Consider the following 12,126-nt stretch of genomic DNA (forward strand, 5'->3'; position numbering starts at 1 on the left):
TCATCACATTATAACGTCTGTATTTGATGTCTATAAGGCGTGTATACCACCACATCGACTTGTCACCACATTATAACGTCTGTATTTGATGTCTATAAGGTGTGTATACCACCACATCGACTTGTCACCCACATGATAACGTCTGTATTTGATGTCTATAAGGCGTGTATACCACCACATCGACTTGTCACCACAATGATAACGTCTGTATTTGAATGTCTATAATGGCGTGTATACCACCACATCGACTTGTCACCACATTATAACGTCTGTATTTGATGTGTATAAGGTGTGTATACCACCACATCGACTTGTCACCACATGATAACGTCTGTATTTGATGTGTATAAGGTGTGTATACCACCACATCGACTTGTCATCACCACATATAACGTCTGTATTTGATGTCTATAAGGCGTGTATACCACCACATCGACTTGTCACCACATGATAAACGTCTGTATTTGATGTCTATAAGGCGTGTATACCACCACATCGACTTGTCACCACATTATAACGTCTGTATTTGATGTCTATAAGGCGTGTATACCACCACATCGACTTGTCACCACATTATAACGTCTGTATTTGATGTGTATAAGGTGTGTATATACCACCACATCGACTTGTCACCTACATGATAACGTCTGTATTTGATGTGTATAAGGTGTGTATACCACCACATCGACTTGTCACCACATTATAACGTCTGTATTTGATGTGAAAAGGTGTATACCACCACATCGACTTGTCACCACATCGATAACGTCTGTATTTGATGTGTTTAAGGCGTGTGTATACCACCACATCGACTTGTCACCACATGATAATGTCTGTATTTGATGTGTTATAAGGTGAATATACCACCACATGATAACGTTTGTATTTGATGTGTATACCACCATATTAATTTGTCACCACATTGTAACAACTGTCTTTGATTCTGTATGTCACCACACAAGGACTGTGTATATTTGATCTTCCTTGTTCAAGATCACCTCATTATATGGTTGTAATAGGTTAATGTACAGTATAACACGTTTATAATGAACATTCTTATGTAGCTTAATTATAACACAAACATAAGACTATGTAAGAAGTTTTAATTACAGTTTATTAAATAATACATAATGTAATAATAATGCACATATTAAGTTATGTATCACTGCAAAATGATTAAATACTATTAAAGCACCCTTCTCCCTTCATCCTGACTCAGTAAATATCATCCTGACTCAGTAACGATTGTATGGTAAATAACTTTTAAAATAAAATATGGCAGAAAAAACTATGATCTATGACCTGGGCTGATGCGAAATATCTGTTGAAAAAGTTTCAATTTTCAGCAGCTAGATAATCTGAATTTAATACCAGCACATGCTGACTCCAGTTTTATCTAAAATCATTTTGAGTATCACTAAAAGTTGAAGTTTGTGTCAATGAAAAATTAGTAAGTATTATATATGTATTTAGAGCCTATGCTAAAATTGGTGAAACTAGAACTGTCGCCAGATCTAGAGTGGACAACTAATAACCCCCGCTGCACAAATTTAGTAGTAATAACTACATTAATAGGGGACATATCAGAACCCTATATAGTTTATTCAATTCCCCTTTATGTCAGGGTTCTGTGCACCAAATTTTATCAAAATCTGTCAAGTAGTTTAGGAGGAGTTTGCAGGACAAAGTTGCATCTACAGATGGACAGACAGATGGATGGACGGACGGACGGACAGACGGACAACCCGATTCCAGTAATAACCTATAACACAAAATTTGCCTTAAAACCAAATATTCAACATATATTTTTTCTGCTTTTCTTTTAATACAGATCAATTACTACCGTTATTAATGAAAGTTTAATACAACAGGAAGATATGCATGTTAATTGTTCTTAGCTATAGGTAATTTCTTCTATTTATATATGTAAATAACTATGTATAAGTTAATTATTAAAAAATTCAAACTATTAAATGTTATTTTATAGATCCAGACCAGTGCAAATACTGTAAATGTGCAAATACTGTAAATGTGGACATTTTCGTGAGGGGGAAATTTTGCTAATTATATGAAGGCCGCTTGATTGCGAAAATTTTCCTCGCACGTAATATTTTTTACATGTTTGTTCAATGGCTAAAAGCGTATCTATCGGGAAAATAACAACATTGTGAAAGTTACATGCATACCAATAGCGAAATTAAGCGGAAATATCCATGTAGTATACAGTATGCTTTTATTAGTAAAGATATGCTCTTAAAAATATGCTTCTTTATACAGTACATGCATGTAATCATGTGGAGAGGGCATATATAGGCTTTGTCTGCTGCCCGATCCAAAATTGAATCTCTTTGATTTAATAAAATATTTTTAAAATAAAAAATAAACCTACATATCAAATTTGAGAGTTTCCTTCAGTATTTCCTGAGAAATACCAATAAAAACTTCATAAATTGTTGAATTCAAAGAAGGCTGCCTGGCGGCATCTTATTTTTGATCAGACCCAATATGCAATGTGTACAACTAGACACCAAGAAGAATTTACATATGCAATATGAGAAAAATTCCTTCAGCATTATCTGAGAAATAGTGCTATGGCAAAATCCAAGATGGCTGCCAGTCTGCCATCTTGCATTGGTCAAAATACAAAATACAAAAAGGCACCAAGGGGAACCAATATACCCAATTTGAGAAAGATACCTGCAATACTTTCTGAGAAATAGCGATAATTGTCAAAATCCAAGATGGCTGCCAGTCGGCCATCTTGTTATCCAATCAGTCCTAAAATACAATATGCACAACTAGGCACCAAGGCAAACCTATATATGAAATTTGAGATAGATCTCTTATGTATTTTCTGAGAAATAGCTATAACAAGAATTGTTTAATATGGAGGGAAGGACAGAAGGAAGAACGGATGAACAGATCATGGACATTAGACAATTTGAATCAGATAGGGACTAAAAAATGTTGAATCTTGGAAAATCTATGTCAGCTTTTGAATAAACAGGAATGACATTAAACACCCAGTCTATACAACAGAGACATGTTGCCAAAGAAAATACACCTTCTCTTCAAAATTGATAAGAAATTTTTTGTCACTGGACAACAACATTTTTCTTTAAGACTCTGCAAAAATTTCTTTCTAGCCCTGTAACTTTTCTTCTTGATATCTTGTTTAAAGTACAGATAACATTATCCACCCAGGCTTCATCCATTGTATAAATCAAATTTCTTCAGAAATAGTTTTACGTTTCTGTTGTACAATTTTTTAACCAACTGTGTTATTTTTAAGAAATTTGTCCTTGGCATTATTCTGAAATTAACCAAATGTAATTCTGGGTGAATTGTGACTATGTGAGCATTCATACTATTTGTATTTGCCATATAATGTAACATAATATACATTTACAGTTTTGAACAAAGACCAAATGTACTATTCCCTTCTTCAATGGAATCCTCTGAAACATCCTTGAGCCACATCTCTTAATTGACCTCCCATTGATCACCCTAGTAGACTGCTCCTGAACAAAATCTTCAACTTCAGCAAAGGGTGGTGTCAGTCTTGGGAAGCTTGCAATGTTCATCCAGAAGCACTTCAAATCTGGCACACTTGTCAATAAATAAATGAATAATTAAATTATGTATAGGTATACTGATATTGACAAAAGGGAGAGTTCAATTAAATAGTTTTTATCCATAGTGGCTAATGAGCATTAAAAGGAAATACAATAAAGCATATTCTAAGCAACCTAATAACCAACAAGCACACAAAACATTTTTATAGTTATAACTAGCACTGCAAGCAAATGGTTAACTAATATCCCCGCTACCACTCATTTGGGAACATAGCAACCAAATGTTGTTTTAATCCATGGATAAAGTTCAATTATGTTCATTTTGACATTTCATTTGGTAACAATGACAACCAAATGACAGCCATTGTATTTGTCATCCTTTCAAAAACTCTGTGGCTTAATCGGACAATATCTTCATTTATATATGATCAACCAGAAGCCTCTCTTTTGTTTCCATGGTTTGATTTGGTTTATTAGACTTAATGTCTTATTAACAGCTATCAGGTAATGTAAGGACAGCCTCGCCTGTGTACAATGTGTTGTGTGTGTGAATGTCTGTATGTTTTGGGAGGCTGTGTATGTGATATATTTATATTGTGTTTCAAGGTATCCATTGTTATTATTAAACCATGTGATGTGGTAATTAATAGACATCCATCTGTTTTTGATGCAAAGTCTAAAGTTATTGCCTATATTACAAAACCTGTGTATATTGACTTGGTTACCTTGGCAATCAAAAGTTTGGGAAAATAAGTGTTCTTTTATATCTACACATTATTGTGAATTTTCATCAGAATTGGTCCAGTTCAGGAGGAGTTGTACGGACAACATTTGCAGATGACAGACATCCAGACATAAGGACAGACATCCAGGGAAGTTGATTCCAACGTATAGCCCTAACTTCATTGCAGGGGGTATAAGAACAAAATTATTTCAACTACATTCAATACAATTTAAGTTACTTACCAAATGGGCAGGACATAGATGTAGATCAGTAAACTGGTGATGTAATTTTCCCGAGCATCTCCTGTCGCCATTCTTCCAGAGTCTGAAGATTTTCTGTGCATTCAAAGATAAAAGATAAAATGTAAAATCTCTTGATGAAAGCAAGCAATATTTCCGATATCCATGATACAGGTAAGCTTGTTTACCTAGTACATGACAATGTATTTCAATTTCAAGAAGATTTCGTCGTTTTTATTTACAAATGTACATCAGATGGATTGGACATCTGAGGCCTAGGCTATGCCCATTTACATGCAAGTCCTTTCCAAATTATCAATTAACATATAAATATACATTCTGCATAACAAGTTTTTACCTGATATGTGTTGTGATACATGACTTTCCAATGTTTTTGTCATAAAATGCGTTATGATTCAATGATACATCCATACCAGCTTGAGCTACACCAATTAGGCTTTCTCAGAAACGTGGTCTGTAACATGCTGAGTGATATTTACTGCTGTGTTCTAGTGACTTTCCTGATGGCATCCACAGGTAATGGAATTTGTATAAATACTTAACTTATAAATAAATTCAGTCAATTTAACTACAAGTATAGATAACTATCAACAAGAGGCCCAGAGGGCCTGTATCGCTCACCTGTTTTTTTTTTTTTTTTTTTGAGTAATTCTGTAATTTAGTAATTAGTGATTCAAAAATCACAAAGACTCTAACAATTAGGAAAATAGCAAAATTGACTCCATGATTTGTTTAATTTTGAATCCCAACCATATAATGATGCTATAGTCATACCAATACGAATATGCTATCCAATACATAGTTTCAGAGAGGAAGTAATTTTTATGAAAATAGTAGCCTTATTAACCTTTTTGGCCCCGCGCCTAAGGCCCCGGGGGTCAGCCCCATCATTTGTACAATTTTGAATCCTCACCTTAAGGATGCTACCATTGCACTATGAGTGCTATCCCATGCTTAGTTTCAGAGAAGAAGTCGTTTATATGGAAATAGCCAAATTGACCCCTTTTGGCCCCGCCCCTCAGGCCCCTGGGGGGTCAGCCCCATCGTTTGTACAATTTTGAATCCCCACCCTATAAGGATGCTACCATTGCATTATGAGTGCTATCCCATTCTTAGTTTCAGAGAAGAAGTCGTTTATATGGAAATAGCCAAATTAGCCCCTTTTGGCCCCACCCCTCAGGCCCCGCCCCTCAGGCTCCTGGGGGGTCAGCCCAATTTTTTGTACAATTTTCAGTCAGTAACCCATAAGGATGCTACCAGTCAAATTTTGTTGAATTCCGAACAGCGGTTATGGAGAAGAAGTCGATTGTTGGCGGACGGACGGACGACGGACGGACGCCACGGTATGGCATAAGCTCACCTTCGTCCTTCGGACCAGGTGAGCTAATAAATTAATGCATCTGGTCTAGTGAGATATTGACCTGGTAGTGATCAACAGACATATCTCAAATTTACCATATTGTAAAGTAACTTCACCTCTACTGATGTCTTTGGCTGTAGTGCCATTTTCATTGAAGAGATCTGGTTAGCATGACGTCATGATCACGATCTGTAATGAGAGTAAAAATTGTCTAGCGATAAGTGAACACCACATTGCCACCTTATATTTAGGATATCTGTAATCCAATATCATATTCAAGTCAGCTGTTACACAAAAGACAGTTTTATTCTGAATAAAATATAATGAAATATCCTATTTCAGGAGTTTTTTTGTTATTTAATGAAAATATGAAATGATTGATATTATTATGTCATTTTATGAATTTTCAAGGAAGTTTGCTTCTAGAAGTATATAGGTTAGGTCTAATGATCAAGGCTCAGTTGTTCACAAGGTGATTATTATTAATAAGATAATCATAGTTATGTATGTTTATAAAATAATCTGAGGGTTGATAAACACAATATATAACTTACATGTATATTGATTATTGCAATAGAAACAAATAAAGATGATAAGAATGACCTTTTTAAAAAAAAATGTTATTCATGGCAACAAGTAAGTCCCAAAATGGTGCACTAAAGAACTATTACTGTCGACGCGGGATTACTTCGAAAGGCACGGCTGCATTACTTCCTCGATATGTGGATGAACTAGTTACCTGTGCATCTATACACACGAGTGTGGTTAATTTATTCTGGGAATGCAGCGCTTGTTTTCATTGGTCGACGCATTTCTATAAACACGCCCATTTCCTCAAAAAATAAGCTTCAGAAAAGAAATCAGTATTTAAAAATCAGTTTCAGTTACCGATACATATCTGACATACGCGACGTAAAGCAGAAAATTTGTAGGAAAAGCACACATTTTGCCGATTTACCTGAAAGACGAATTCTCTATTATCGTGAGCATTTATTTGTAACAAAAGCCATGCGTGTAGTCAAAGCCCCAAAACAGCACCGCTGATCGAGGCCTAGAATCTACAACGACGTCCGTAATTATTTACCGGCAGTAAACCACAGAAAATCTAGTTAAGTATTAGTTCTTTGTTATATTTCGTAACTAAACATATGTTTTTTAATTATAAATAGAGTCGGTTGCTTTTACGAAACTACTGCTGAAAATGTTTACATTCTGTTCGTAAAATTAGGTCACAATCGAACTGTCAGATTGTCTACCCCCCGATCGCAGATTGTCTACGTCTACAGATACAGATTTAAACTGATGATAAGTATGTATCGTTTACGGTTACATTGTTAAAATATTACCAACAAGTGGATTGTTTTGGCTGGAGCTGAATATCCAGCATTCTCGCTGACATGACACCGCGTAGGGCTAACTGGCTTGCCCAAACCAGCGTACGGCACATGTTTACAATATGTACGTTGTTGGGGTGCTGTTTTTGTGCACAATATTTCAGCGCAAATAATTTTATTTATTACTTAAAATGTTCATTTGAATTCATTTTCTGTTGTAAAAGGCATTATAATGATCATTTATTCAGTCTTTAATTCAAAAATCTTTGTGGCAATAATCAAAATACCCCGGTACCGTCATTTATGAGGATCCCATTGTGCCGATTTGCCGACAAAAATCTTAATTTTACTTTGATCATTTGTTCGAACTGATTAACTAAAGATTTGTTTTCCTAAAAAAATGTGTGTTTGAACTATCCGTCGGTTCAAATTAATCGGGGCATTACAATACAGTATATATGTAAAGTTCTACACCGAAACTGAGAGGCCATGTACTAGGCTGTCACATCTCGGTGATCACTGAATTGAAGAGTTTTTACATGAACAGTGTACGTGCTGTCCAGTGTTGTTTATGGGGCGGGGCTTATGAAGTCAGACTCGACCAATCGCCACGCGCATGTTATCCCATTCAATTTGTGCCTCTAGTGATGAAAGGAACTTCCTCCGTCTGTCTGGTTAGTACTTCACCTGTGCCTTTCGAAGTAATCCCGTGTCGACAGTAAATTAAATGATGAAAAATTAAGATCCACTTTACTTCAATCTTAACTCAACAGACTGACAATGATAATCTTAAAAAGGAAACACCAGTAGCCATGCCGGACTCCAACAAAATGAATGACTGTTCATTCACTTACTTGGTGCCTCTATAAACATATTTGCATCAGTTTACTTTGAATTCGTAAATTCTGTTTGTACAAATTAATTAATTTCGTTTACAGTAATCATACCTTCATCAAGAACTGACCAAGAGTTACCTACCAAACATCATTCATTGGTATGAAATCAGTCACGTTACTTTTTCTCCTTTCTCACCAGTCTCCTTGTCATCTTTGTCCTCCTCGTCATCCCCAGAATGTGTGATAAGTCCTCTAGTTGGAGCCGGTGGCTTCTTTCATTTTACCTGTAAAGTAACAAAGGAGTAGACTAACTACCACTGTCACCAGAGTAAACAACTAATACTCCCTGTTGCACAAAATTAATAATAACTCCATTAATAGAGGAAATTGCAGAACCCAATATAGTTTTTCTCATATCCCCCTTTATATCAGGGTTTTATGTACCAAATTTAATCAAAATCTGCCAAGTAGTTTAGGAGGAGTTTGCCGAACAAAGTTCCAGTATACCCCATTAACTTCATTGCGGGTGGTATAATAAAAGGAGTCACAATGCTACAATAGTTATTCTGACTTAATTTTGTTAATCGCCTACACTTTTGACTGTTACCTTACTGTCCCCTACACTTTGACTTTTACCTTAAAGTGCACTATACTTTGACCTTAAACTTACCATGCCCTACCATTTGACCTTTGACCTTTACCTTGCAGTTCCCTACACTTTGACCTTTACTTTGCAGTTCCCTACACTTTGACCTTTACTTTGCAGTTCCATACACTTTGACCGTTACGTTACTGACCCCTATACTTTGACCTTAACCTTACCGTGCCCTACACTTTGACCTTTACTTTACTGTCCCCTACACTTTGACCTTTACCTTACAGTGCCCTACACTTTGACCTTTACTTTGCAGTTCCCTACACTTTGACCATTGGGTCGCGGTGGCCGAGTGGTTAAGATGTACCGACATATTACCACATGCCCTCCACCTCTGGGTTGCGAGTTCGAATCCCATGTGGGGCAGTTGCCAGGTACTGACCGCTGGTTGGTGGTTTTTCTCCGGGTACTCCGGCTTTCCTCCACCAACAAACCTGGCACGTCCTTAAATGACCCTGGCTGTTAATAGGACGTTTCAAAACTTATCAAAACTTTGACCATTACGACCTTACTGTCCCCTACACTATACTTTGACCTTAACCTTACTGTCCCCTACACTATACTTTGACCTTAACCTTACCGTGCCCTACACACTTTGACTACACTTAACCTTACCTTAGTGCCCTACACTTTTTTAACCTTAACCTTACCATGCCCTACACTTTGACCTTTAACTTACTGTCCCCTACACTTTGACCTTTACCTTCAAGTGCACTATACTTTGATATTTACCTTGCAGTTCCCTACACTTTGACCACTACCTTACTGTCCCCTACACTTTGACCTTTCCCTTACTGTCCCCTTCACTTTGACCTTTACCTTACTGTCCCTTACACTTTGACATTTACCTCACAGAGCCCTAAACTTTGACTTATACCTTAAAGTGCCCTACACTTTGACCTTTACCTTGTAGTTCCCTACACTTTGACTATAACACCTACACTTTGACCTTTACCTTACAGTCTCCTTCACTTTGACCTTTACCTTACAGTCTCCTTCGCTTTGACCTTTACCTTAGAGTCCCCTACTCTTTGACCTTTACCTTAGAGTCCCCTACTCTTTGACCTTTATCTTACACAGTCTCCTTCACTTTGACCTTTATCTTACAGTCCCCTGCACTTTGTCCTTTACCTTACTGTCTCCTAGACAATTGATGAGAGCTGGACCGATGACATTGATGTGATGTTTACAGTGTGGTTCCATATTTTTGGCCGAAGTTTAACAAATGGCTATTGTCATGTTCACCTGCAAACAAAGAGATATACACTTCAATGTGATTTTTGCTGGGAATAAAATTGTATTTTCTTTCCACAAAACACATTTTCTAGCCATTTAGATGTTCAAAATTCACAAAATTTAAATTTTATAAAGTGTATCTAACAGAAACACATTATCAGGCTTAATTTACTTACAACAACTAGAACTGTCGCCAGAGTGGACGACTAATACCCCCCTGCTACACAAATTTAGTAATAACTCCATTAACAGGGGACATTGCAGAACCCTATATAGTTTGCTCAACTCCCCTTTATGTCAGGATTCTGGGTATCAAAGGACTATGTATGGTTTGGGCCCTTTTTGGCCCCCAAATCCATCAAATTTTCAAACCTGTTCATTTGTTGTATTCTAAATATTTAGTATATCCCTAATTCATCTATGATGACTGTTTTCTAATTTTGCAGATGAAGTTACCATGGTAACCATTAATTATGCAAATGTGGAAATTTTGACAATTTTTGCTATTTTTTTTTTATAGGTATCTAATTTTGCAGCTTCAGTTGCCATGGTAACCACTCAAAATATGCATAAATTATGAAAATGTGGAAATTATTGACAATTTTTTGCGATTTTTTATAGGTTAAATTGTTGTTTTAGAAACCATAGAGCGCATCCTTGAACAAACTTTATACTTCTCCTGAAGTATAGGAAGTGCAGACATATTCTCAGTCAATATTAAGTTTGTTCGAGGATGCTCGATAGTTTCATAGACAAAAACTGTCTATACAATTAAGTTAGGGATATACTAAATATGAAAACTACAACAATTTAGATACCAAATAACAGAAGATACTGGTGTCCTTCTTCATCCACACCCCGCATGAAGATCGTTCTGCTGCCTTAGCATAGCACTGCACTGCTGTCCTTCTGGTCCTGCCCAACAACCCTAAAGCAGATAGCAACGATTTAATAATGATTTGCGTAATCATTACTTGCTCCATTAGCAGTAATAGGCACCAATCGTAGCTCTAAAGACGACACTATTATCTGTCTAAAAGTCTTTTGAGCTACAATATTGCAGCTACATCCGGCTACGTCCTGGACGGTACATTTTCACCTTTCCTCAATCCTGTTAAGTAACATTTCATGATTATAATCAGATTCACAATGTAGCCTACAGTAGGTCTACTCTGATGTGAAAACAAGAGGCCCAGTGGGCCTGTATCGCTCACCTGGTTTGTAATGCCAAGTAATGTTCTAAATACAGGTTCATTGTTTCTTTTCTGAAGGAATTCGAATATTTACCTCTAATTCACCTACTGGGCCCTACCCATCCTGCCCCCGGGGGGTCAGAGCCAAAATTTATAGAAGTTCTGTTCCCCTTCCCCTAAGGATGTTTGTGGCCAAATTTGGTCACAATCCATGCAGAACTCTAGGACAAGTAGCGATTTATAGGATTTACCTCTATTTCCCCTATTGGGCTCCACCCCTCCTGCCCCCGGGGGGTCAGAGCCAACATTTATAGAAGGTTCTGTTCCCCTTCCCCCAAGGATGTTTGTGGCCAAATTTGATTACAATCCATGCAGAACTCTAGGACAAGTAGCGATTTATAGGATTTACCTCTATTTCCCCTATTGGGCCCCGCCCCTCCTGCCCCCGGGGGGTCAGAGCCAAACTTTATACAAGTTCTGTTCCCCTTCCCCCAAGGATGTTTGTGGCCAAATTTGATTACAATCCATGCAGAACTCTAGGACAAGTAGCGATTTATAGGATTTACCTCTATTTCCCCTATTGGGCCCCGCCCCTCCTGCCCCCGGGGGGTCAGAGCCTAACTTTATACAAGTTCTGTTCCCCTTCCCCAAGGATGTTTGTGGCCAAATTTGGTTACAATCCATGCAGAACTCTAGGACAAGTAGCGATTTATAGGATTTACCTCTATTTCCCCTATTGGGCCCCGCCCCTCCTGCCCCCGGGGGGGTCAGAGCCAAACTTTATACAAGTTCTGTTCCCCTTCCCCCAAGGATGTTTGTGGCCAAATTTGGTTACAATCCATGCAGAACTCTAGGACAAGTAGCGATTTATAGGATTTACCTCTATTTCCCCTATTGGGCCCCCGCCCCTCCTGCCCCCGGGGGGTCAGAGCCAAACTTTATACAAGTTCTGT

General features: G+C 37.4%; 1 long non-coding RNA gene across 2 annotated transcripts; it reads right to left on the reverse strand.

Moving 5' to 3' along the window:
• Positions 1-1,572: 1,572 nt before the first annotated feature.
• On the reverse strand, positions 1,573-11,438 carry LOC138319455 (uncharacterized). 2 transcript variants are annotated; one of them, XR_011208024.1, is made up of 7 exons: positions 11,195-11,438; positions 10,799-10,908; positions 9,876-9,989; positions 8,232-8,373; positions 6,036-6,108; positions 4,542-4,634; positions 1,573-3,609 (listed from the first exon to the last, which is right to left on the reverse strand). It is a non-coding gene; the product is annotated as an uncharacterized lncRNA (long non-coding RNA). The 2 variants fall into 2 exon arrangements; XR_011208023.1 differs by lacking the exon at positions 11,195-11,438 and having other exon boundaries at positions 10,799-11,139.
• Between the last annotated feature and the right edge of the window lie 688 nt (positions 11,439-12,126).

Source organism: Argopecten irradians, chromosome 3, assembly GCF_041381155.1.
Source record: "Argopecten irradians isolate NY chromosome 3, Ai_NY, whole genome shotgun sequence".
Taxonomy (NCBI): domain Eukaryota; kingdom Metazoa; phylum Mollusca; class Bivalvia; order Pectinida; family Pectinidae; genus Argopecten; species Argopecten irradians.